General features: G+C 40.0%; 1 long non-coding RNA gene across 9 annotated transcripts in view; it reads right to left on the bottom strand.

The window, feature by feature from the left end:
- LOC110361685 (uncharacterized) overlaps positions 1-26,635 on the bottom strand; it is a 58,341-nt gene that overhangs the window by 23,365 nt on the left and 8,341 nt on the right. For 3 of the 9 annotated variants that reach the window (XR_010470584.1, XR_010470590.1, XR_010470588.1), the window contains 5 exons: positions 23,698-23,828; positions 22,410-22,584; positions 18,552-21,054; positions 17,053-17,143; positions 7,067-7,309 (listed from right to left, as the gene is read on the bottom strand). This is a non-coding gene — a long non-coding RNA (uncharacterized LOC110361685). Of the gene's footprint in view, positions 1-7,066; positions 7,310-14,331; positions 16,440-17,052; positions 17,144-17,776; positions 17,942-18,551; positions 21,055-22,409; positions 22,585-23,697; positions 23,829-26,635 lie in introns of those variants that run through there. The other 6 variants (XR_010470589.1, XR_010470587.1, XR_010470586.1 and 3 more) reach the window with 6 other exon arrangements.

Below are 26,635 nucleotides of genomic sequence, written 5' to 3'. Positions count from 1 at the left end.
TCCCGTGCAGCCACTCAGGGAAACAGACATGATAGGATTCTATTTATTATCAGATTATTCTATTTTCTTCATATAATAGAAATAGTCTGGAAGTGTGATAAAAGACAGAAGCCTGATTGACTCAATCTCCTATATAAGAGCCATGGAACACATTTGCATTGCTCCTGAACGTTCTGCAGAGACACTTTAATTCATGAGTTTGAATGGTTTCACAATGCGAATGTTGAGTTCCAAAATGAGCAAAGCAATACCTGCAGCGTCAGCTACCAAAAACATAACTGACACTGGAACAACTGTGCCAATAGATGAAGAAACACACAGAGAAAACAAGTTGAGAGTCAGCTCTGCTGAAAACCACAGGAGAGCAGACCATGTTTAGCCTTCATTGCCTGCTGCACCGCTGATTTAAATTGTTGGTAAACATGGTTTTCAGAACTCAGAGCTGCTCCCAGGCACTACTCCTTACATAACGTCTAATTTTGCTGCCTTTCTAACATAAGGAGAATTTAACACCTCGGAACACAGTCTAAAAGCTGTCAGAATGGATCAGCAGAAAGAAGCTGACCAGCTTAGCTTAGGTTTCCATTCTACACTGGTAATGATGCAACCAGTACCAAACAATTTCTTAGAGCTTGTGTCCAGGGGAGAGCAGGTACCACAAGTGGCACAAGGAAAATATTACAGCTAATGCACTACTAATGAAGAAGGGCTCTAGAGTGAAATACAGAAATGGATCCAAGCCAAACATTTTGAATCCAAATTACTCCAAATGTTGCAGAGTTTTTGTTCAGACTCAGTGGTTTGAGAAGCATTTGCCCCTAGATGGCTACTAGAAGGAAACAAAATCATCAAGAAACTGGTCTGTGATGAATCTGGTGCAGCTGCCCAGGGGTAGACAGTGCTCACACATATGAAAGGAACAGACTGAATCAGGAAACAAGATCTTGGACATACACAAAACATTGTTTCCTTTGATGAGGCTCTTCTTTTTCCAAAGGTGTGTAATAATGATCCTCCACTCCATCACAACAGGGCTGGAGTGGATTTCAGACAATTTGAAATTTGGTATGAATAACTGTGAAGGTCAGCAAAGTCCCGGTAGTGCACAACAGGTGTAGGAGAGATGCGAACACATCTGACATATCCTAAAGCACATTATGGTCTGTACAGTTATTGAAACTGCAGAGCTGAAACAGAAACAGTCTTAGATGCACAATACTATTGTGTATATTTTTATTTTCAGTTCTTCATTCAGACTAGAAATAGCATAAGGCAGGAGAAGAAGCAGGCATCAGATATCCCACCTCATATCCTGCCCTGGCAACTCCATCACAATTTCCCCCAGCTGAACTGTGGTCTCAAACACACAGATGGCCTGCGGAATTGCTGTCCGCACCTAACAAGGGTGGTGTGATCTGCTGAGTAGAAAAAAACAGATGATCTTTCCTGTTTCCCATCTCATGCCTGATGGATCTGCACTGGGGAGGGAAAAAAACCAACCTCCATCCCCAACCCAAAGGCACCAAGCAGCCTGTGTGGTGACACCAACAGCCAGTAACAGCAGCACTATCAGTTCTAAGGCTGCCCTCTGGCTCTCCTCGGACCATCCTCTCCCTCACTTCAGGCTCCAGTTACGTTTTATGCAGATTCCTGAATTTCTCCTACATAATCTGAAGCAGAATGTTGAACATGCAACAATTTATGATATCCACATTAACCGCAAGCATGCAAAGAAGCTTGTTGTATAGATTCATTATATGTCTTGCATGGAGAAGGACAAAACTGGACAGTGAAAGTTTTCTTTTTGCTTTAATATTTGTGAGACTCTCACTCTTAAGCATTATATTTCAATGTTTAGGATGCAGAGCACTGCAAACCATTCTTCTATCCAAGACTAATTCAGTGTCAGCAAGTGGCAGAATAACTAATACATGCAGGCAAAGCCAGGGTCCAGAACACTAGCCTGACCCTTTCTCCACAACTTTATCTTTTTATTATAAATACAACCAAAGTTTGGCCCAATGAGCATAATAGTTTGTTCTACAAACAGAATTCACAGACCAAATTCACGCCAACTGACAGGCGAGCAAGACAAGCATCAGGAATTTCAGATGTCTTTAACCTGACTTTGAGCATTTTTTACCATCAACAGCTTTTTCAGGTTTTCCGTGTATCAGAGTGGTACAAGATAGAACAAATAGGCATCAGGGCCCCACAATATTAATAGAGCTATGAGATCCATCTCCCTGTCTTTGCTACCTGTCTTACGTCACGAGGAAAAACACAGGATATATCTCTGTCTGTCTCACCACTGTTCTTACCATTGAGACAGACAGTGATGGGACAAAAACAAGAGCAGACCTTCCTTTGTGACGTTTAAGCCACAAAGCTCAGGAAGAAGCAGTTGAATGGAACGGACAGAGTATTGCCCATTGCCTTGTATCCCTCTTGTGCTACCTGGCCCACATGTGCACAGCTGGTGTAAGGGCTTTCTGAGGTGACAGGAATATCGACACTGGTCCATTATCCTTGCTGTGAGACAGGAAAAAAATCAGGCTCTAGAGCTGTCAGATCCTACTTCCTCTGCAGAATTTTAAATGAAACAATTTTTCACTCTGTAAGTCCTTGTAAACAAGTTTTATAGTGCTTTCAACTTGAGTCTATCGCATGTTGCTGGAGAATTGCAAGTGTTTAGGATTTAAACCCTTTTCTTGAACATCAGGCTGGAAGAACAAATAAAGGCTTTATCTCTAAAAGCTTTCAGAACCTTCTAAAACAAAGTTCTTGCATTTATCAGTACAAGCTGGCACAAGACACTTGGTGAACAAATTGCTCACTCGAATGAGAAAAACTCAAATGAAAAATAAATACAGAATTTTAAAGCTCTCTGTTGCATCCATCTTTCCATCTACATCCTCTGTTCATAATTGCAAACACTTCAGGCACAGACCCATCTCTTCACATCTGTGCTAAGTGCCTACTCCAAAGTACGCCGCCATCAATGCACAGGCTTCTGTACTTTAACAAGCTTTAGATTAGACCTTATATGAATAGCTACATACAGAAAAACTCCTGGCAAAATGGTTGGAACTTTGATTCTCTGAAATTTGTACAATTGTTGTACAATAATCCTTTCTGCTACCACTGGGCTAGTTCTTCCACCTCGCACTGCCCTCTTATGCACGTATGTGCCGAAAGAGTGACCCCATGGAAAACATTGCAAAGGAAAGAGACAGCGACTGTAGGTTCACAGGCGGGTTAAGGGCTCAGCATGAAGTATGTAATACTGTGTATTCTTCAGCCAAAGTCCAGGAACCAGTTCACAGAATCATAGAATAGTTTGGGCTGGAAGGGACCTTCAGAGGTCATCTAGACCACCCCACCTGCAATGAGCAGGGACATCTTCAACTAGATCAGGTTGCTCAGACCCCTGTCCAGTCTTGCCTGAAATATCTCCAGGGATGGGGCATCTACCACCCCTCTGGGCAACCTGTGCCAGTGTTTCACCACCTTCATTGTGGAAAATTTCTTCGTCATGTCTGGCCTGAATCTCCCCTCTCATTTTAAAACCATTACCCCTTGTCCTGTAATAACAGGCCCTGCTAAAAAGTCTGTCCCCACCTTTCCTATAGGCCCCTTTCAAGTACAAAAAGGCCACAATAAGGTCTCCCCGGAGCCTTCGCTTCTTCAGGCTGAACAACCCCAACTCTCTCAGCCTGTCCTCACAGGAGAGGTGTTTCAGCCCTCTGACCCCTTCTGTGGCCTCCTCTGGACGTTCTCCAACAGGTCTGAATTCAACTGGCAGTTTGTGTCCATATCTTGCAGTTCTCCAAGGAGTGAATCAAGGTAAGCATCAAGAGCACAAACTCAACTGCACAAAAATCAATGCAAAAACTCCTACTGACTTCGAGCATTCGGAGTGAGAGAAGGAAAGCCTGGGAAGAGCATACTCTCCTTTACTGGCGAAAGTTTTTGTTTCTTTCCAGAAACAGAAACATTCTTAGTGTGACACCTAGTGTCAGCAACAAATGTTACAGACTCATCAAATGCAACAGATCAAGGAAACAACTAAGCCCACCATACTGAAAACTCAACAAAATTTACAACAAAATATTTTAAATATGAGCTAACATCTAAATGCATAAAATTCGGGGGAAGATGGGGGGGGGGGCAGGGATTTTTTTTTCTATAAATAAATCAATTAAAATACATACTGGCCAACCTCTCAACTCAAACCCAACTGTGACCTTATTATTTCTCTGGTCACCTCAGTGTATCTAGTTCTCAGGACTCTGCTTATACAGCACATACCATGAGACAGTCCAGTTTTATGGAGCATTTCAGGTGTCATTGTGGGGTGCAAACCCATTCCTGCTGGCTTGAAAGGGCACAAAAGAAACTACTACTACTATTACTTATCCTTGGTGCCATCTCAAGGCATATAAAGGGTAAGAGGGTCATTAGGGGCAGTCAACATGGCTTCACCAAGGGGACGTTATGCTTGACCAACCTCATTGACTTTCACAAGGTCATAACAAGGTGGATGGATGATGGCAGAGTGGTGGATGTGGTCTATCTTGACTTCAGTAAGGCATTTGACACAGTCTCCCACAGCATCCTTACAGCTAAACTGAGGGAGTGCGGTCTGTATGACTGGGTAGTGAGGTGGACTGTGAACTGGCTGAAGGAAAGAAGCCAGAGAGTCGTGGTCAATGGGGCAGAGTCTAGCTGGAGGCCAGTATCTAGTGGAGTTGCCTCAAGTGTCAGTACTGGGGCCGGTATTATTCATCAATATATTCATCAATGATTTGGATGAGGGAATACAGTGCACTGTCAGCAAGTTTGCTGATGACACTAAGCTGGGAGGAGTGGCTGACAGGCCAGAAGGCTGTGCTGCCATCCAGCGAGACCTGGACAGGCTGGAGAGTTGGGCGGGGAATAACCTAATGAAATTTAACAAGGGAAAGTGTAGAGTCTTGCATCTGGGTGGGAACAACCCCAGATTCCAGTATAAATTGGGGAATGACCTATTAGAGAGCAGCATAGGGGAAAGGGACCTGGGGGTCCTGGTGAACAACAGGATGACCATGAGCCAGCACTGTGCCCTTGTGGCCAGGAAGGCCAATGGCATCCTGGGGTGTATTACAAGGGGGGTGGTTAGTAGGTCGAGAGAGGTCCTCCTTCCCCTCTACTCCGTCCTGGTGAGACCCCATCTAGAACATTGTCTCCAGTTCTGGGCCCCTCAGTTCAAGAAGGACAACGAACTGCTGGAGAGAGTCCAGTGTAGGGCAACAAAGATGATTAAGGGAGTGGAGCATCTCCCTTATGAGGAAAGGCTGAGGGAGCTGGGGCTCTTTAGCTTGCAGAAGAGGAGACTGAGGGGTGACCTCATTAATGTTTGCAGATATATAAAGGGTGAGTGTCACGAGGACGGAGCCAGGCTCTTCTCGGTGACAACCAATGACAGGACAAGGAGTAATGGGTTCAGACTGGAACACAGAAGGTTCCGCTTAAATTTGAGAAGAAACTTCTTCTCAGTGAGGGTGACAGAGCACTGGAACAGGCTGCCCAGGGAGGTTGTGGAGTCTCCTTCTCTGGAGGCATTCAAAACCCACCTGGACGCCTTCCTGTGTAACCTCATCTGGGTGTTCCTGCTCCAGTGGGGGGATTGGACTAGATGATCTTTTGAGGTCCCATCCAATCCCTAACATTCTGTGATTCTGTGAATTTGTTTTGGATTGGAAACTCTCTGCTTTAGGTTCCACATCTTTACTGATGTTAAAACTGAGAATATAACACTGTCTGAAAGTGGACTTCATCACTGCTGGTGTCTTATGACCAAGTTTTGGTAAAAGCTGAACAAATACAAAGGGCAGTGTAAGTTGTGTGCCAAGTTTTCAAAAACAGAAGGCTAATCTGGAAGTCAGGCTTCTGGAAGCTGTCTTACAGCTGGATTTCTTGACTTAGCAAACTGCAAACATTTATTCTAAGGAGCAAACTTCTACCATTTTCCACAGAGAGGATTTATGTTTTGAGCAGGCCCAGTGACGTCGACTGTTATCTCCTGGAAATGCCTCTGAGTACCCATGCTGGAGGTATTCAGAGCTCTGTCAATGAGTTAGTAAAGTGTTAAAACCACAGGGGAATCACTGATGTGATGTCAGTTCTCTTACAGAACCAAAACTTCCTTCCAAAGTAAGAAATTACCCAAAGTTTTCACTTTTATAGAATAAACTTTCCCACAAAAGATGACTGCAATGACAAGTTCCCATGTACTTACAACGTAGCAGCTCAATTGCTGAGCAACTGTGTAGAAAGCTCTCGCAGCAGCAAACTTAATCCCATTAATAAAAGCTCTATTGATAAAGGTACATGTACACAAGCTCATTGTTGTGGTTGTATTGATCTAAACATTTCATTTCATGAACAAATGTAGTTAGAATGCAGCAAAAGCAGCAATCCCCTACAACAGTGCTACAAGGATTATATATAGGGAAAGATGCAAAATATACTGTCAAATTTAGAGGTTACATATATTAAATACATATATACATATATATATATATAGATATATATGTATGAAAGTGGATACTTTGCTTTTAGCTGCCTCTTTGTTGGGTCATTATTTCCTGACAGCTAGCTATGTTCTTGTAGCCATCATGATGCAGAAAAGCCTGGAGGAATAAGTTCAAGGAAACTGTTCTAGACACAGAATTTAAGGCTGTTATTAAAATGTCCCAGTGCAAAGGAGCCTGTGGAGATAAAATCTATCTGCCTAATATTTCATGGTGACAATATTAAATATGGTGAGAGCAAAAGAAAATCTCATGTCCTAGAATTGCATGGAGCTCATCACTTTTGCACTAAGATAAACAGATACCACATGTGGTCATGGTGCCCTCCTTGCCAGGATCCCTCCTTTGCCACACAACACACAGATCCTCCTCGTGGATCTGGTTTCCTACAGCTAAGAAAAACAAACCAAAACCAGGATGAAAAATGTCCACAGCATCTACTGCTCTCAGCCTGTGAGAAGTCCACCAGAATCTATGGCTTTTCAGCATACCTTGGCATGAAATTGTGCTTTCCTGCTGCAGAAACTGTATGGGTCAGGCAAACCACGCTGGTAGCATGTCCCAGCAGTCTTATTATCCAAGGGCTGGAGAGAACATCAAGTGCTGAGAGGGATGCTGGGTATCCTCACAAATAATGTTGATCCCTCAATACTGACAGAGCTTTCCATTGCTATGTCAAGGTGTGGGAATGAGAACTTTTGCCTCCTTCATTGTCCTCAAACAGGTCAGGAAACCTGTAAAGCAGGGACATAAAGAGATTTTTTTTTTTACTGGTTGTTCCCAATGGGTCTCACTTCAGAAGGATGTGATTCCAGCCAAAACCTTTCATTTAGCTGTAAGAGAGATACACATATTCAGTTGTGGAAATTGATTTTTTTCAAGGCTATTTTAATTAGAAGACCATAGCCAAAAAGTACTTTGAAAATGTTAAAAACAGAAGCTAGCAATTTATTATGAACTCTAAAAATATTTTTACCAGGTTTAAAGTTACATCTGTATGCAAGATGCTCAGGAGAAATTAATTATCTCAATTTATTAGGGAACTGCTGGTAATCAATAAGGTGTCTGCTTCCTCTGTGTAACATATTTAATGCCTACTGCATGGGCAGTGTGGAACACATTTTCTCTTTAATTGTGGTTACAACAGATTTATTCTGCTGCATCACTGAGGAATCAGTCATCTGTTACCCTCGTGAATTTGAAAGACTCCTATGGCTACTAATGAAAACACAGTGAAGAAAAATAAGATCATAAAAGGGTCCGTATTTTCTCTATAGGTTTGTTATGAAAATTGTGAAAGCTAAATGAATGCTAACTTGACACTTTTCTCTCTCTTAGCTATTTTTGTAGGTGTCTTTTAACAGAAAGCACAGCTGATGCAGTTTTTGAATGCTTGGACACAAAACTGCAGCCCAAACAAAGAAAAAGCTCAAATTTCACTTCAAAGTCTATTTTGCAATAGATAGAATAGTATTTTAGCACAGAATATTTCTTTTAAGAGTGCTTCTTCTTGGTAAAATAAGGAGATTCCCAAAGGGAAGGTTCAGTCAAAGAAATACCACATCAGTGACATGAGGGAAGAAGTTACTTAGAAAGCGTATATACACTGGTAGTACCCATTTACACTGCTTAGTATACACAGTGATACACATTGAAACCTTTATTCGTGAACTCAGTCTAACACAGGCTGAAATATTTTCTTCATGTGTTTCTCAATAAAAAGATCTCATCAATCTCATAGTTTTAAGTTACTTTAGCACTGCTACGATGTGTTCTAACCTCTTACTTATGATCCTGGGACACTGTCATAATCCACAATCCAACGTATTTTCCCCTCAAAGGGTGGAATTTTGCATTTGTGAAATATTCCTCTGTTAGCACCACTTCCTTCTTCCTCAATCTCAGAAAAATCCTTCTCTAGCAACTCTGTGAAGCCCCAAGACTAGAAGGATCAGCTTAAATGGAAATGGGCAAGAATATTAGCATTCTTTAATTTCTGGGTTTCTCAAACACATGGAGTTACACTGCCTGTCACTATCCCACAGATAATTGAGCAACACTTCAAGAGGAAAACCTCAAAGGACTTCCAACTGTTGCATTTCATATATGGGTCCTTGTTGCTGGATGTTCCAGTACATCTGGGTTATCATCACAATTCATTAGTAAAATGATTTTAGTCTATCCCTGCTTGATGAGCCCAATGCTGTTTCTTTTAGCATGGTTGAACCAATGATATCACCCAACAATTACATTCCCCCAGGACAGATCAGAAACTGCCCATCTGGCTTGCTGGTTAACACTTGGGTTGTGCAGCCTGGAACAAGCTACATTAAAATAATCAACTTAGATGTAGATGCCAATTCTTGATCTGAACAAAGATTTGGTCAGAGCTGTCCTGCTCCAGAATTAGTTGCGGGACAGTGTACCTGATGCATCTGCACTACTCCATAGGAAGCAGTCTTTGCTTTGCTCACCAAAATGCCATCCAACCTTTGCTGCATGGACTGTTAATCAGTGCTTTGCAGCACTTCGTCCTTTGCATTCTTCTACAGATTCTTTGTTTGAGGCAAGAATGAATAAGTAATTTTTGAGCTTTCAGAGGTCATGCAACAACCACAGAAGAGAGAACCTCTACATATTATGGACCTGTGAAAGGACTGTCCACAGTTTAGCCCACCATAACTTAATATAGATTACTTGGGATTTTCAAGCTCTTATTTAATATACTAATTTTGCCCCACTTTTGTACAACCTGTCCCTACCACAGACGAGAATATGCAAAACATCTTTAATTCTTTTACCAGAAGCTTACATGGAGATGGAGCATCCCCCTCAGACTTGTGCCAAGGAGAGCCAGCCACCTGTCCTTCACAGAAACAATTATTCATGACAGAAAAATTAAATTGATGTTGATCAAGAGTTTGCTTAAGCTAATGGTGCAATCGGACATTAGTGTGACTAATGGTAATGGGCCCTGTGAATGAGTTATGTAGCAATAGCACTCCAGCTGCTTGGGCTTTGCAGAAACCAATCAGATGCCTAAGAATCACGTTTCTGGTCCTTCTACAGTTTATCTCTGTTGAATGAAATAACAATTGAAATTAAGAGCAGTTTTGAAACTATAGGGGTGGTTGTTACTATATCTGTGTTACGCATTAAAGTGCATTTGCAATCACCTCGGTGTTAAGAATTCAAATAAGCACTTGGCAGCTTCTCAAGACTTCAGGTTGCATTCACCTGAAACAAAGGCCTGATCTGGCAACCTTCATACAGCAAAAGGCCACTGTAACAAAGAAGTTGTATCATGAACATGTCAACAAAAAATAACTATGCCCCTTTGCAGTTATTAGCAATATAAATGTTACAAATATAACCTGCAGGGCTATTCAATTACAATGCCATTATATTATACTTTTGGCATGCTCTAAATCATTTTCTAATGAAGAATTTTGAACCAAAACTGCCTATTACTTTTCACTGCCCCATATTTCTGACCAGTGTGTAGGTTCTCAACACCCCACAGTTTTAATTTTCAAAAAGTTGTTGTCCCCAAATCCCCGAGTAAAGATTCCAGGAGTAGAACTTCTTTTCAGAGATGTATGGAACAATGGCATTTGGTGTAAATCCAAGGTATGATCATTAAGTAATACTATGCTGCAAGATACTGATGGTACAGGTGAACAAGATCAACACTCTGCTTCACAGGTAACATATGTCCAGACAAAACTTTTCAGGGCTAAAGTAGATGACTGACAAGTGTGAAGTCAGTATCTTTTGAAATAAAAACACTAAATTTTTAAAGAATTACTGAAGTAATTAGAAGAACAAATTCCACTGTAGTATGAAAAAAGTATCTTATTCCTCAATGTGCTCTTACTGAGCATAAGCCTGAGCATAGTCTGATTATATGTACAAAGGAAATGCTACCTGCATGTTCAGTAGAGCAGTTTTGAAAGGAAAGAGCTCGTGTAATGGCCATTTTATCACCTACCCAGAACTATTCATTTGTATTACATTCTGACTTTTTCTTCCTGAAAACAGATGAAAAAGTAGCAATGGAACTGGGACAGATCTGGGCGTTTTTTTAGAAATATAACTGGAGACAGAAACAACATTTGACAAACCTATAGTGTCATACAACACTTGAAGTGTTGAGGTTTCCAGTTTTCACATAAGTGCTAAAAAGATAAAAAATACTCATTCAAGAATGTAGAATGGAAAAAAAATGTTGAATGGTCTTTTATTCAGACATCTCATCTGACCATAGACAGTTACGTGATAATGCAAATAGGAACATACTTAAATAGACTTTCTGGTTTCTTTCCGTTCCTGTTTTGCATGAGGTTTGTTTTGCCTCTGGGTTGGGTCTTACATTGTCAAATCAGTTGGGAAAAATTGACCTTTCATTGGTGCAGAGGGTTTTCAGATCAGGATTTTCAACACATGGCACGTTTTACATCATTTTACATAGATGAAAGTGCCAGCAAAATACAAGGCAAGGATGAATAAGGTCTGCAACACACTTACTATGTTAGACCATTGTTCTGGAATATTTCCTGCAGAGAACAACAGCACAACTGCCCTGAGCCAAACACAGACTCCCTGGGAAGCCAGAATGGTTTTTTAGTGTGGCCTGCAGCAGTACCTCAGAGTTAAAATTCTCTGGCAGACAAGCATGTTTTCTTTGCTGCTTCACTAAAAAAGAAATAAGGATAAAAGATCAAATTATATTGTAATGTGCTGAAAGTTGAAATCCAGCATGGAAAAAATTTTTCCTCATGCTTCAAACTAGGAAATAAGGGTAAATACAGAATATATGTCCTCCACAATTTAAATGAATGAAGCTCCATGCTGCCACAGTCAAATGCTAGGACTGCCCTTGTTAACTAGATTAAAGCAAATTGGAAATCAATACACTACACTGCAGTCATTTCTTTTGCATGTGCAACAGAAGTATAGCATGATAAATACTGGAGAATGATATTAAACTATCTTTGTGCCTTTCTGCTCCTTTTTCTAAGTACTAAGGAAAAGAAAAAAAAAACACAAAAGAAAGAAAAAGACTAATTCAAAGAGACTGATGAGCAGAATTAAACACCTCCCCTGCTATACGTGCTGTTCTTTCTTTTCCTCACAGCAGCACTGGACAAGGGCAACACAAATGCCAATTCAAACCAATTTAACTCTAGCTGGCTATGCAGGTCAGTCACATCTAGTGGAGCAGAAAATGTGGCCTTGTATTTGCTGAGTTATCACAGAATGGTTTGGGTTGGAAGGTACCTTAAAGATCCTCTAGTTCCAGCCCCTTGCCATGGGCAGCGACACCTTCCACTAGACCAGGTTGCTCAAAGCCCTGTCCAGCCTGACCTTGAACAGTTCTGGGGATGAGGCATCCACAACTTCCTTGGGCAGCCTGTTCCAGCGCCTCGCCACCTTCATAATGAAGAATTTCTTCCTTACATCCAATCTAAATCTACCCTCTTTCAGATTAAAGCCATTACCCCTTGTCCAATCACTACGTGCCCTTATAACTTAAAAACAGTTAAGACTGCACAGCCAAAGCAGCCTTGAAGCAGAACATGATTCTCCATCATTCCTCCCCATGTGCTGCATAGAGGTTCTGCCCACAAAACTGGAAACATGCTGGGGACAATCAGGACCTGTACAACATTGTGCCCAAATGTACTGAGAGGCTGATTAGAAGAGCAGAGATTAAGCCCTTTCATTATCTAAGTGAATTTCATGTATGTCATGTAGTTCAGGAATGACCAGCTAGGCCAAGTCTATAAAGTCTCACAACTATGCCATTACTCACCTGAAAGGAAGAGAGGACAGGAGGAAAGACAGAATCACATGAAAATTAAACAATTTTATTCTAGCTATTTTTCATGGGGATGGGGAGTCTCTACTTCACTAGAAACATATACACTTATTTTCCACCGTTGAGGCCCATCTATTGGGTCAAATCCCAAACAATTTTCTCTGTTCTCTCTTCCCTGCTAGGATGCTTCCACAATTAAAACTTCATTTGTTTCCACAACTAAACCTTCATATTGAGCTGTCTTCCACTGAACAGGACCAACTCCAGCATCCAAATAGACATAGACAGTCCCTGAGATTCTTTTGAAAAAGCAGTTGATTTTGACTTACTTCATTGGCATTTATCACTTCACTGTAAAAATGCTGCTATCTGTTAAACAAAACCATCTCTTATGAAAACAGTACACAGAATACGCTGATGGATTTTTTGATACTTTAATATAAAGTTAACTCTGTCCTGACCGTCACAGCAAGATTCAGTTTTGAATGCCTGATTTCTTTAGGTATTTTATGTACCATGTTTAACACAAGCTATATTTTTCTCAAAAACAAAAATTACAATAAGGTATTCCATTCACTTTACTTTGAGATTAATGTGACACAGCCAGATAGCTTGGAAAGGACAGTGGACGGAGATGAGTATATATCCCTGATACTGACTGAAGGAATATTCCCATTTTAGAGGTGATTCTAACTTTCAGAAAAAGCCATCAAGAAGGCTTAGATTTCAATAGGAAAGAGCCCAGCTCATTAGACGGATTTTTGGATTCTTAAGGGCACCCTTTCTGTCTTCACCTCAAAGCTCATAGAAACTTTTCAAAAAGTAAAATAAGTCCCTGAACTTTCATAAGAGAGAGGTGTATGTTTGTGCTCACTGACTGTGATTTTTCTTCTTATATGTAAAGGCAGAAATGTTCAGTTGAAGCTTTGGGCAAAACCTAAAGGAGCCAGGGGGGAAGGAGGATGTTCAACATGAGAGGCCTCTGGGAGCAGTTTATGAGGAACTGCCTTGGCAGCCGTTCACAGTATCCCGAGTACTGAAAAACTGGTTTATGAAAAACTGTCTCACACCGTGTTCAGAAAGCACCAGAATGTAGTAAATGCTTCTATTGATTTTGCATTATTAAATCCTGAAAAATAACTCAGCTTTGCATGATATCTAATTTACTTGATTAAGTACGTTAATAATTCTGTCCTTGAGACCGAAATGAAAACCACAGTGATTCTTCACTCTGGAATTAGATGTCTGCAAAGAAACTAATTATTTTTTTTTTCATATTTTATAAATTATTTGAGAATGTTAAAAAGCGCTGTTTTTAAACTGTTAAACTACTTCACCATTTCCACTGTTACGAACTACAAGTCTCTTGGGGACTACTATTTCAGGGTCCTGAGAAAAAGTCAGTAGGAGGCAGTGAAGTCTTAATGATGGTGAGGTTTGGACTGGGGCCATAATGGGCTTTGGAGGAAAAAGGTCTTAATGATGCATATTGAAATCGGAAAATCAGATGTGCATTTGGGACACTGATGAACTAGTGAGTGTCATATTGCATGCATTTACACATTTGGCATCCACATTAAAACAGAACCGAGGTCATAAAATCTAAAACATTTAGATTGTACTCACCATATCTCTGTAGTGGTGAGTTGTCAGAACTGAAGATGACAGTCACATACTCTGTCCTTAAGGCAGTAATGTGACTTTCTCTCATGTAGTGTATCACTGTTTGGAGGCATGCTGAGATAATTTTTACACCTTTAATGTGTAATATAAATCTGCTGGTTTTGCTGGCAAAACCATCTGGCTTGCATTCAAGTGATGGATACTCTACTATAATGTAAGATAAATATTACCAAGGAATTAACGACTTTTATGTTGAATCCAGTGTACATAAACTATATCCTCATGCATTTTAACCTGAAATCTCTTTTAAGAGTATATATTTAAATTTCACATCTGGAAACCAGATTTTTTTTTCCCTGTCCCAAAAACTGTAAAATAACGTTTGAACAGAAGAGAACTGAGTTCTTTAAATAACTGCTGAGCTCTTCCTTTCTGTTGTGCTTCACTGCTGACCTCTAATGAGCAATAAGCATATTGCCTGACTTTGTTACCCCTTTACAGAGAAGAAATGTGACATTAACACAAGTTCTTCCTCATATGGGCTTATTCTTTCAGAGTAAGTAGGAACGCTTGCTAGAGTTGCTGGATTAGATTCATGTTTTATTCTTATTAAGAGGCTGCTTTCCAGAGGAACATATAATACAACTAGGAGATGGTATTTTTTAACCACCATGAACTAGTACAATTTCAAAGATAACTTGCAGATTAAAACCAAATGTGCAAACATAGGACATGACACTCAAAAGTCCAGAGTGCTCCTAGAAGAAGGTTTGCAAAACTCATGGGAATACAGTGAAACCTAGGTGTCTGTGAGAAGCAGCTTTGTAGTATATTGCAAAAATAGCACACCATCGAAATAGTCTCACACATCTTTCCCTTGGTATGTACGTGACTGGTCAGGAATTTTGCTCCTGAAGAATACTGTATACTGTGTCAAGCACATGACATTGAAAGCCATATTACATTTTCAAAGTATTACACAGACTTCAGATGGTTAACATATTTTCAGTTTTACTATTTATTTTAAATGCATGTCAAGTGCCTTAATGTTTTAGCTGTTTACTTATCCTAGTTCATAAAATACTTGTTATTGTATAATTTGGCAGTCTTATAAAAATGTCAAGGGTAACAGTCCTTACAATTACAGTCCTTCCATCTTCAAACAGTCTATTAAGATTATCATATTTTTGCACTGTGCAACTATCTTTACATGATATTGAAAGAACATCCATTCAAGGGTAAGAATAAAGCAGAAATGTTTCCATGCCCCAAACAACTTCAAATATCCAATGACCAACAAAGTTGTCTAATTGTGGGCATTTCTCCAGGACTCTCAAATGCTTTTCACCTAGGGTGCCAAGAGCCAGGAGAATTTCACTACCTCTAGTCCTTTGTCAGTCTAATACCAAATTTCTATTGCTAGTGACTGAATGATTCAATCTCCAGGAAGAATACTGTATACCCGAAAAACACTACAACGTATTTTCTAGATTGCTGTCTTCATCTTTGACAATAATGACATTTACAAGATAAAAAAAGAAAAAAAAAAAAAAAAAAAGAACATTTTAACAGTTTCAGCCGCCATCAAAAAATCAAAGGAGGACATAATATTTCCCAAAACAGACCAGTAATAATTAGGAGAACAAGAAGCTCTTTTTCAGAAGGGGTAGGGGAATACCAGCACAAGTGGATGACAGAGTCAGTTGGGTGCTACGAATTTCCAAGGAAAATATTGTGAAACAAGGGTAAAGCTGCACTCCCTCCCAGAGCGCTGCGGCCACAGTCCCTTTGGACCAGCAACACACAGCAAGTTTGACCAAAACCAGATGCTGCATTCAAAGCCCTTTCGCAAAAGCTTGCATGGAACAGCTCTATGTGCCCTTTTCTGAAGTAACCAAACACTGAACTGGAGAATGTATTTGTATTCTGGAGTAAGCAGTCCTAACAGGGTATTATTCCAGAAGTGCCGCTGAGTTTTAATTTCACTGTGTCACTGCATAATAATTTCCCCCTATTGAGAAGGCTGTAGGTAGTTTTAGACTTAGGCACAGATTGAGGATTGGTAAAAGTCATGGAAGCAACAGCACACTACTTACACCACTGGGAAAAGGACAAACAACACTACAAAAATGAGGTCTCTGTCTACACAGCACTGAAGACAGACACTGAAAAAAGCAGGGGCTGGGAACACTCTTTTCCCTTAGCACTGCCTGTTTAGGAGAGGCAGAAAGACATGGACAGAGATTTTTGACAGAATTATCACTGAAATTACTGCTTTCCAATTTATGCTGCAGTGTTGTACTACACGACTGCGGCAGTACAGTGCTGTTATGGTCACGGTGCTACAGTCTTTGGGCTTCACCAGCACGTCACTTGGTGTTTGCTTCAGAGAAACTTCAGGAAGTTTTCTAACCTCTACTCTGGAATAGTTTGGATAGAAAACAAATGAGTGGGTTTATGGAATTATAATTGCAAATGTACAACTTCTAAAATTTGAATTAATTTCTCTTCCTTGAAAACCAGCATGGTTATAATTACCTTCGAAAACTTCAAAATCAAGGAACTAGTATAAACTGAAAAAATAACACCAAAAAAAGTGTTGGATATATGCAACATATTTTTGAAAATAACAACAAATAATTCTACCCTTGCTACAAATAACAACTCTGTATGGAGAGAAGATATGATGTGCATTACAGTGTTCCCACATTTTTCTAAACAGACTGTGAAAAACAAAACAGTTAATTCCCATTTTGTTTTCAGAGACTGTTTGATAGCAATATAATGTTTTTATGTATTTCTCTAAAGCTCCACATTTTGTCAGCAGTAAAGGTGAATATTTTATGTTAACCAATCCTAAAGACATTCATATTAATATATAAAAAAAAGTTCATGGTCAACAGTCTTCAGCAAGATGCTTTTTTTTTGCCAAAATAAATAACATTTCAACCCTACACTTATTAAAAATGTAAGCAGTGCTATGTAGGTGTCCTAAATATAAACACATGCTCAACTAGAATAAACAGGACTTACTTGTTGCCAAATAGTCAAAAGACAGAGTAATTCACTGGGTACTGTCTCAGGTCTCAGTGTGATGCTTCAGAGTAGATAAGATGTTAAATTCCTTGGAGGGAAAAAGAAACAGGTGATAGATTAACACTGTTTTATATCACATATAGATTTTTATTGCAGAATGACAGAGAATGTAACTGTGAATGCAAACACAATTTATGGATTTCAGTGCCTGGCCCATGAAGAATACAGGCGGTCTGTTAAAGCTCTTAGTTAAATACATCAGATCTAAGCTCAAACTTACACGTCATTAGTTTTGGGAACTGCAACCAGTAATCATGTAAAGGAGAGTTTCACCCCATGACAGAGGTAGGGGGTGCAACCCAGCACTGTCAACAGTCTCCTCTACAGTGGGGTAGTCTGTCAGTCCCTAAAGAGGCTGTTGCAAAACCCACTCTGCTCTCAGCCTGCCATAGATACAAGTTTGTTTCCATTTCTAAGGTAGGAAAGCTGGGTTTTTGGTTCACGCTTTTCCATTTAGTAGTCCCTAGTACAAATCTCAAAACACTGCCCAAAAGCATTGCCATTATAGAAAACAGAAATAAACCTAGAAACATTACTTCAGGAAAAGAGGTGAGTTAATGTTTAATTAACAGCAGTGACAGAACATTCTTAGGATCAAAAAGAAATGTAAGACATCCTCTAACTTTGAGAGCCAAAAGCGGTCACACAGACTGGCAAATACCTCAAGCAGAAACCTGAAGCTATGAGCATAACAAGTCCTCAGGACTCTCTGCTGTGGGTCAAGTTGTGCACACCAGCATTTGGGCATCTGAACATTGGGGTTCTGAGTCCCAGAGGGGAGACAACGTGGCCACTCCTAGCAAAGAAGCCATTGTCCAAATCTGGACTGAAGCAAAACAGAAGTCTCTATTAAATCTTCATTTACCCCATCACAATTTTCTTCTCTTGCAAAAGCGTCACTAACAGACACAACTGGAAAGAAGAAACAACATATCTAACACAAACATTCAGTACATGATAATTTATTCATCTCAGTATTTTATTTTGTCTCACTTAACATTATGTTATAGTATAAGGGTAATTTCTTGACAGATGAATTACATAAACATTGATCTTAAAAATTTTGTTTGTCTCATTAAATTGCACTTATCCAATTACCCCACTAAAGCCGCTTGTAATGCGAATGCACATTTCTCACATGGCATTCCAAAGCAATGAACTGGAAAATGACACCTTGCCAAAATGGCACATTCACACATTTGACAATAGAGTTGAAAGACCGGAAAAAAAACCCAAAACCAACCCACAGCAAACCAACCACACCCCAAACCAACCCCCAAATTAACCCTAGTAGTTTAAAACAGTTTTTTTCACTGTTTCAGAACCCAGTAAGGTGTCTTCAACTCAGCTTTAGAACAAAACAATTTCATTCTTTACCAAAAACACTGGTATATCACAAGCCTGGAGAACAGCCCACTTATTGTACAAAAAGTTACCAGAGGAGCTCTGAAGAGCAGAACGAGACACATCTGGGACTCTTTCAAAGGACACTGAAAACAGCCTCCCAAGTCACTGTGCCCTGATGGGTGCAGAGAGGCCTCCATGGGCTCTGGCTGTGCTGACCACGGCCTGGGGCCAGCCCACTGCCCAGAAATCCAAGAGCGATGAGGCAGCTCCAGGCCACGGAGCAACAAAGCCGCATTAGCGCAGCCCTGTGCCCCGGTTATTGTGCAGTAGCAAGGGTCAGAGCTCATTAGCTCAGGAACTGTGCTAAGCTCGTTTATACACCCACTGTCTTCAAAACTGAGCTGCTAAGTCTGTGAAATGCTGAACTGTATTTGCGAATGTAGTAGGTCAGACTGCATCTCTGCACTTTATGCTGCTTCTCAGTAAGTAGATGCCCCCCCGCCCCGATCTCAGGCAAGGTCTGAGGAAGCACAAAATGACTCTCCAATCCAAGCATCACATAGTTATACCTCAGAAAAGAACCTGACCTTTTATCCCCATGCCTGCAACAGCCCCATTTAAAACTTTTCTACTAATACAAAGCATGTGACCACAACAGTAGTCTTTTTGGGGGGGTAGTATAGGTACTCAAAATAGTCTCTCAAAAAAGACTGCCAGACTGAAGCATAGTCTCTCAAAAAAGACAGGACATTCTAAATTTAATGGCTGTGTGCAGGGGTATGTGCAGGTATTACTGTACAGATCTTCTGTGATGGGTGTCTTATAGATTTTTCTAATTCCCCTGTGTGATCTGAATCCGTACCTGCTTTATTCTGGCACAAAGAGAGAGATCACTCTTTGGCGCTTAGTTACACAGTCAGCTAGGAACTGTTCTCATGTATACAGCCTTCTGAGTATATTGCCTACAGGCTGCTTTTACAAGTCTGAGCAGCCCCAAATCTCCATGTTGCTGCAATAGCTGTCTCCCTGGAACTACTCTTTGTTTACACAAGTGCTACGGTCACACGAGACTTAAGAAAGTCTCTCCTATCCCAATCCTGTCGAGATTGCATCTTCTCTATTACAATACCGTGGCAGATCTTACACAATGATCTGCCTTGTACCTTCAAGGGGAAGAAACACAAGACATACCAGAAGTTCAGTGAAAGTCTGTGCCCATCATTATTAGGACAGATTATAGAACTTTTTCCCAGAAATTCCTTCATCCCAGTCACACAACACTAATTAAAAATACAAACAAGATACTTGGCTGAACAAAAGATACAGCACATAAATAATGCTCATGTAAGTGCTAGAACAATAAAGATGAGGTGCAATCTGCTAGAGGTTCTCTTCTGAAAGAAAAAAGTCTGGAGTCCCTGCTCAGAATTGTGCTTCTGGATTTGAGAAGCTAAACCATCTCCCTGTTCACCTTTTCTTTACTCACATACCCTGAGAATCTTTGTGAGCATGGACCCACACATTTGCTGGACAGTCAGCTGTTCAGAATCTCTCTGGTGACTTTAGGTTGTGGGTCAATCACATTGTTGGAGGCACAGTCATCTGAAGTGTCTTGAGCAGGCCAGCTTTGGTGTAAAAGCAGCACAGCCACACCTTCGCTATCCACACCTACCTGTTTGGGTCAGCTAGAGGATCTCTGTATTCTAGAGCCAATGAGGTTTCTCCTTTTCCCAATCGTATTTTTCATGACAGTTTGTTATGTTAGCTTAAACACATTTATCACGTGTCTGCCTTACCCAGCCCTGGAAAATGGAGAGCTGGTAGTAGTTAAGGAAAAAAGGAGTGAGGAAAGAAGGCACACAATAATATTACTTTTAAATGTGCACATTTATGAGGCATACACTCAATAAAAGGAGCAAAATATACTATGTAACGGAAGTATGGTCATAACACCATTCTTAATGCTATCTGGTTCACTGAGGCACAATTTAGCCACAAAAGAATTGCACCCACAGGTCTACTGAGCCATTATCTCAAGTTGGCTTTCTTTCCACATCTGTTTCAGCCCAGCAACACGTGTATGACATAGTTCTGCTCCAGTGTGCTCTGACATGATTAATTTCTGTGACATTAACTCTGCCTTTGCTGCCTCATCTGTGGTGTTCAGGTTTGTACAGCCTCTTTGGGTAAGAGGAAGCACTAACTCTCCGCACTGCAGGACAATGAATCTTCTTGACCCTGACAGTAAAAGTCCCTTTTGTGCTGCCATAACCACCACTAGTTCACCCTGCCCCCATGCCTGTCCAAGCCCATAGGATCCCACTGAGCAAAATAGATCCTCCAGACACACAGAACACAACTTCTCACCCCCAGATGAAGGATTCAGAACAAGAATGATAGACTAGACTCCTACCATTGGGTTATTCTTGTTTATTCAGAGAGATTTTCATGGTTTCTTGAACAAAAATCTGTATCCTTCCCTCAAAAATTACAGAAAAATTTTGGCTAGAAGGGAACTTTGGAGGTCGCACTGTCAAATACCAATCTCAGTTCACTGCTCACGGCCTGTTAAGTCAGGATGACACTCTAACCCTGAAACAAAGCACAAAATTTATATTTTTCAGGTCATTAGTACAAAATATTAACCTGGCCAGAACATCTAAAGCAGCAAGAAAAGAGTACTGTGTGGAACTAGGAATAAATAACAATGATTTATGTAAATTATGTTGTTCCCCTTTGCCTTTGGTGCCAAACAGCTAATCTTCTCTCCCAGCTCTGATGTTTCTGTCCAGAAGGATTAAACATATTAATATACAAGCCTATTGAAAACAAACATTTAGAGTTCTCTCCATTATTTCAGTTTAAAATAAGTAAATGCTTGACAGGAACAAAGACCAAAAATAAAGTCAGTGGAATACCAAGATTTTCCTACAGTAAAAAATAATGAACAGTACAACCTCTCGGTCTGGGGAAAATAAAAAAGATACATTTCCTGAAAATTATTAAGTTCCTAATGAAAACAGACTGCTGTTTTGTGGAATTAGAAGCAATGAATCATCTTTCAAACTAAAGGACACCCAATCTAACATAAGAGGGATTTATATGAGTAACATTACATTTCCTACAACATGAATTTTCCACATACGGATTCCAAGAATTTTTTAAGGGGCTGGATCATTAGTTGGCAACTCAAGGCCAGTCACTTGCTGAGCCAGCTTAAGGTAATATGAGCACTCCAGGGTCCCACGTCACGGCATAACCTGATCACCTACAAAGACTGGAAAGGAATGTTCCTCACTCACAGTCCTGAGCAGCTGGCTCCATGTATCACAGATCTTGAGGCTTGTTTTTTAACCTTTTCCTTGAGTAGAAGTTTATCAGCATTTCTAGATTAGCTACACAACAGAACTGACCCTGTATAGCAAATCCTATTCTCTTACCTTTTTGCTATTATATGCTTCTTTGGTGTAAAAGAAAATAGTCCTGTTATACACTTCAATATGCAGATGCCTTCCAAGTTAATTTCATTTACATTAAATGTTTGCTTCCAATTTATTTTCATGGTCCAGACACTCTAAATGAGTACGTTACACATAATAAAAATGCATAGCTTTACACTCAAGCAATTAATCTCAGCATCATAAACTTATTCAAATATATTAATATTAAAAAGATGAAAGACTTTCTTGATTATAACTTCTGTGTATATATATTTCTTACATAACTTAATTGGATTTTGCTTAATAGATAACATGATTTAAAAGCCACCCTTCAAAGCTGTAGGTATCATTTATAATCTTTTAAAAGCTACCCATAATACATAAACAAGATAATAAATACTCCTCAGACCAAATCAGATAATTCAGTAACAACATAAACAAACGCTCCTACTCCCTGTAAATTCCCTATTGCCACTGACAACTCCCACTAAAAATCCAGCTACTCACAGTCATGAGGCTGAGCAGCAACCCAGCTTTGCAATCAGTCCAGGATGCTCAGATATTTTACAGATCCACTTTCTCTTCTTACCCCATGATGCCTTAAGTCAAGTTCCTCCTTTGGCAGTATGTGCCAGCATGGGATGAGAAACATTCCCAGGCACACCTTGGGATATGTGTTTATCTGTAGGTCAAAATGAATACTTTCCCATCAGTTTAAAAACTTGTGAAGATGTATAAGAATATCTTTATCCATAGTCTGTTTATAGAAAGACTTTAATACAGAAATATATATATATGTAGCCTTTTGAATTATGTGAACAAAATAGCTGTGGACAGCCAGAGAAAGAAAGGACAATAATTTTTTAAGACTATACTCTGAACAATGTTGTGCTCTACTGACAACAAACAGACGTATCAGTGACAAGTTTTCCCTCCTTTTCCTTTTTCTTCAATAGGGTATTTAAATCATGTTACAAAGAGAACCTGAATTAAACACACGCCCTGTTTTGGAAAGAGAAAGTGACCACAACTAACAGGCAAATCAATTTTGGTAGTGAAAGAAGATGATTCCTACAGCCAAGGAAACATTAAAATAGGAAGGAGCAGAACTGAAGAGGCACACTCCCAGATTCCTTCCAACAGGTACAGTGCTACTCATATAACAGGACTAAAACCCACTGGAAATTATTCCTTATCAGTAACAATAGTTCTACACAGAAAAGCTTGCTTCTGCTGAACAGGCAAATAAAAGGTGGTTGATACAGTTTAAATGTACCAGCTTTTTTGACAATTAACCTGTGCTAGCTCAGTGTCAGCTAGGCAGGTTAAGTGTCAAACAGGCTGATTCACTTAAACTGTACCAGCCAGCTTTTGTCTGCATATTTAGCAGAAGAGTAACTGCATTCTCTAATAATAGAAAAAAATTATAAAACTCAGGCAAGAAAGCAGGGGAGGACTAAAGTGAGAGTCTGGAGTGGGCTGCACTGAAAGATGTGAAGGTGGCAGCAGAGATACTCACTTTCAAACTACTGGGAATCATAAAGCATTTGATCACTGAAGGCTAAGTTTGCTATGTATTAAGATACCCCTCCTTCACCACAGCACCCTGGGATGAAACAAAGCTAAAAATGGGCAGACCTATCTCAAGAAAGACACTCGGAGCATGCAAAGGAGTTTTTTGGTTTGACTTGACCTCTGTGCAGTCTTTCCCTATGAGGCAAGAATGGAATGTCCTTCCAGGTAGAGATGCAAACATCATCTCCCCTCTCACAGAAATAAAACTTCAGAGCCTTACCTGCTTTCAGAGAGACTGAGACCCTACACCTTCCCAGATGGGATGGTTCAGCCTACTTCTGTCACTGCGTTACAGTCATGCTGCTCTATCCTCTTCTGTTCTTCAGTAATCCAAGTGGGAATAGCAGCCTACTGTGGAGAAGAGAAACAGCCTTAGCTGGTCTATATTTGGATACTACAAGTGAAGGACCTGCATCAATAGGGATGCAAAACACGGACTCAGCTCTGCTTGTAGTGCTGTCCCACCACCTCTAGGCTGCTCTAATTTGTAATATGCAGTTACGATGAGAAACACCACGGACTTCTGGAGCAGGCAGACAAATACCTATTTTACCTTTCTGTCATGGCAACATCCTCCAGCCAGGTCACTGATAGGCCTGATGGGACTATTTGTCTAGTGGAATATTAAATGCTCATTAGTACCTTTGTTTGGATTAACTAAGCACAGTGTCATCAGTCTAAGTTTCTCCTCAGCTTCACTGCATGTGAACTCATCAAATGCCATATCTTTGGCTTCCAAACTCCCTTTAACATCTCAGTATTTTCTTCTTACAAATAACAGCCAACTCTCTCCTGAGATCCTGTTGGGCACACTGTGTTTGCCAGCATCACATTAATCCCAGGTGGGAGTACGGTCTGCTTCTTTTCTTAATTCTTACTACCCGCCCTCCCCACTCAGAGCAAGTTCTTGGAGTCAGGAACTTTCTGCTACCTTGTATTCTTCTGGTAACTTCCACAGGATGCCCACATTGCAACTTAGCCTTAGATTTTGTAAAAATGTAATAAAAAACAATTAAATCCATTTAGTAATGTATATTTGGGCTTGATATGGGTTTGAGCACATGAAACTTTGTTTGGATCACGTTCACCCTTGTAAGCACATAAATTTCCCCAACTCTATTCTTACCACCTTTCCTTGCTTATTCATTCCCTGCATCCCCATCCTTCTCAACCCCATCCCAAAGTCCAAGTACCTTTCCTTTAATAACATATTTTGTTTCAAATGTACCAACATGAAAAAGGTTCACAGGCTGTTTTTCTAAATTAAGATTCATGTCATTTTAGTACCCAGTCATGAGTAAAGCAAACAGGTTCTTGAAATAAGATACCTTCTTTTCAACATTGGGCTTAGCACTTGACTAGTTCAGTTAATGTGTTGTGATAGGTGTTGTAGGTTCATATTACCATCTTCCTGTACATCTGCATTTAAGTCTCACAGCACAGTGTAATTGGCCCTTCACAACATCACCTTCCACCTATTGGCAACACATAATGGCACCATTTGTAAAACAGCTTGTTTTCAAAGAAAGTAATGACCTGATAACATCAGAAATATAAAGAACAACTTTGCAAATGGAAGTCAGTAGAAATTTTACCACTAACAAATGAGTTCGAGTTTGCATTAGAGAAACTCATGGTAAGAAATTTGAGGAAAAAAGCATCAGAATTGTAATTCTTTACCATAAAGGAAGATTTAATGGTAGTTTTCTCTTAGACTCCACAGGAGAGTACATTGCAAAACAGCTAATGTAATTGAAGGCTAAAACCCTATGGCCCGAAACTTTACAGAAGTCAATTAGTAAGGTTTTACTGAAACCAAGAAAGTTACGGCTGGTATGATTCAGCGATATGTGCCACTCGCTACTATCTTGGAATCATTACAGAAACTATGCTTACAAATTTCATGTAGGAAACAGAGAGGCAACAACACAGACCAGATTCTGTTGCAGATGCTGCTCCACTCAAATTTCTCACTCATATTTCTATAGCACCCAAGAACAACAGGAACTAAACAATCACAATAAGAGATGGGCTCCCTCCCACAAAGGAACTCATACTGTAAGGTGGCATAAGGGACCACATATAGATGGTCAATGACTACCAGAAAACAGAATCATCCTGTTAACTACAGCACACCAGTCCTCACCGTGGGCTGATTTTTATTTTTTTTTTTTTGTGGGTGAGAGAGTTTTAAGATGGATTGTGAAAAAGAAAAGGAAGCATGGAAGAATTACGCCAGTGCTTATTATAAAATTTAGCATATGGACTAATGAAGGCAGCATCTTAATTGATGAGGAACAATAACGTTAATCCTGATCTGGAAAGCCAGATATCAGACAAATGACAGGCACTTGTCAACCCGTGGAGCTGGGACTGGCTCACACTCTGAATGCCAGTTTTCTATTCTCGACTGTCTAATGAACAGCACGTGGCACCCTGCCTCCATTCCACAAAAAATGAGGGAAGGGAAGCTGAAGGCCCTCAAAAATGCAGTCAGTAACTTTAGCATGTGTAATGTCGGTAGCTTTTATTTGAAGTCCTTCTCATTTGTCTTTTAACTTGCTATTTTAAGCATCGGTCTTCCTGGATTTAGTCTTAAACTGGATCAGCTTGACTAACTGGATGAAAAAAAGAGCAAACTTAAAGTTCACAGTCATATGAATTATTAAGAGTGAATGACAACCTTTCAATTCAACTGATTTTCTATATCCACATAACAGAAAATTTTCATCAGGATGATGGCACGCTTCCACTGCAAAGAAAGTCTCTCCTCACAATCTACAGGACACATTACCACCACTCTTACAGGATACTCAAATTATAAGGTGAATTACTATTACCTGCTCCCCAGAGGAAGGCACTTGCTTATACCTGCCAGATGGAACTGGCATCTGGCAACTCAACACCCCACAAAGACCTTCTGCAAACACCCTCTTAACAAACACATGTACTCTGCCTTCCTGTTCCCATTCCATTCCAAACAAATACCTCTTGCTCACACACCCTGCCTCAGTCAGCTTTTGGATGTAGCCTTTATTTCTGCCCAGTTCAGACTCCTTAATACACACACCCTTAATATTTAATATTTACATATTTCATCATAACAAACATTAATTACATATATTTAGTCAAAGGCATTCCTTCCAATTTGTTTGCAC

This window comes from Columba livia, chromosome 2, assembly GCF_036013475.1.
Source record: "Columba livia isolate bColLiv1 breed racing homer chromosome 2, bColLiv1.pat.W.v2, whole genome shotgun sequence".
Lineage (NCBI taxonomy): Eukaryota > Metazoa > Chordata > Aves > Columbiformes > Columbidae > Columba > Columba livia.
This window is presented reverse-complemented; position numbering and strand designations above follow the sequence as displayed.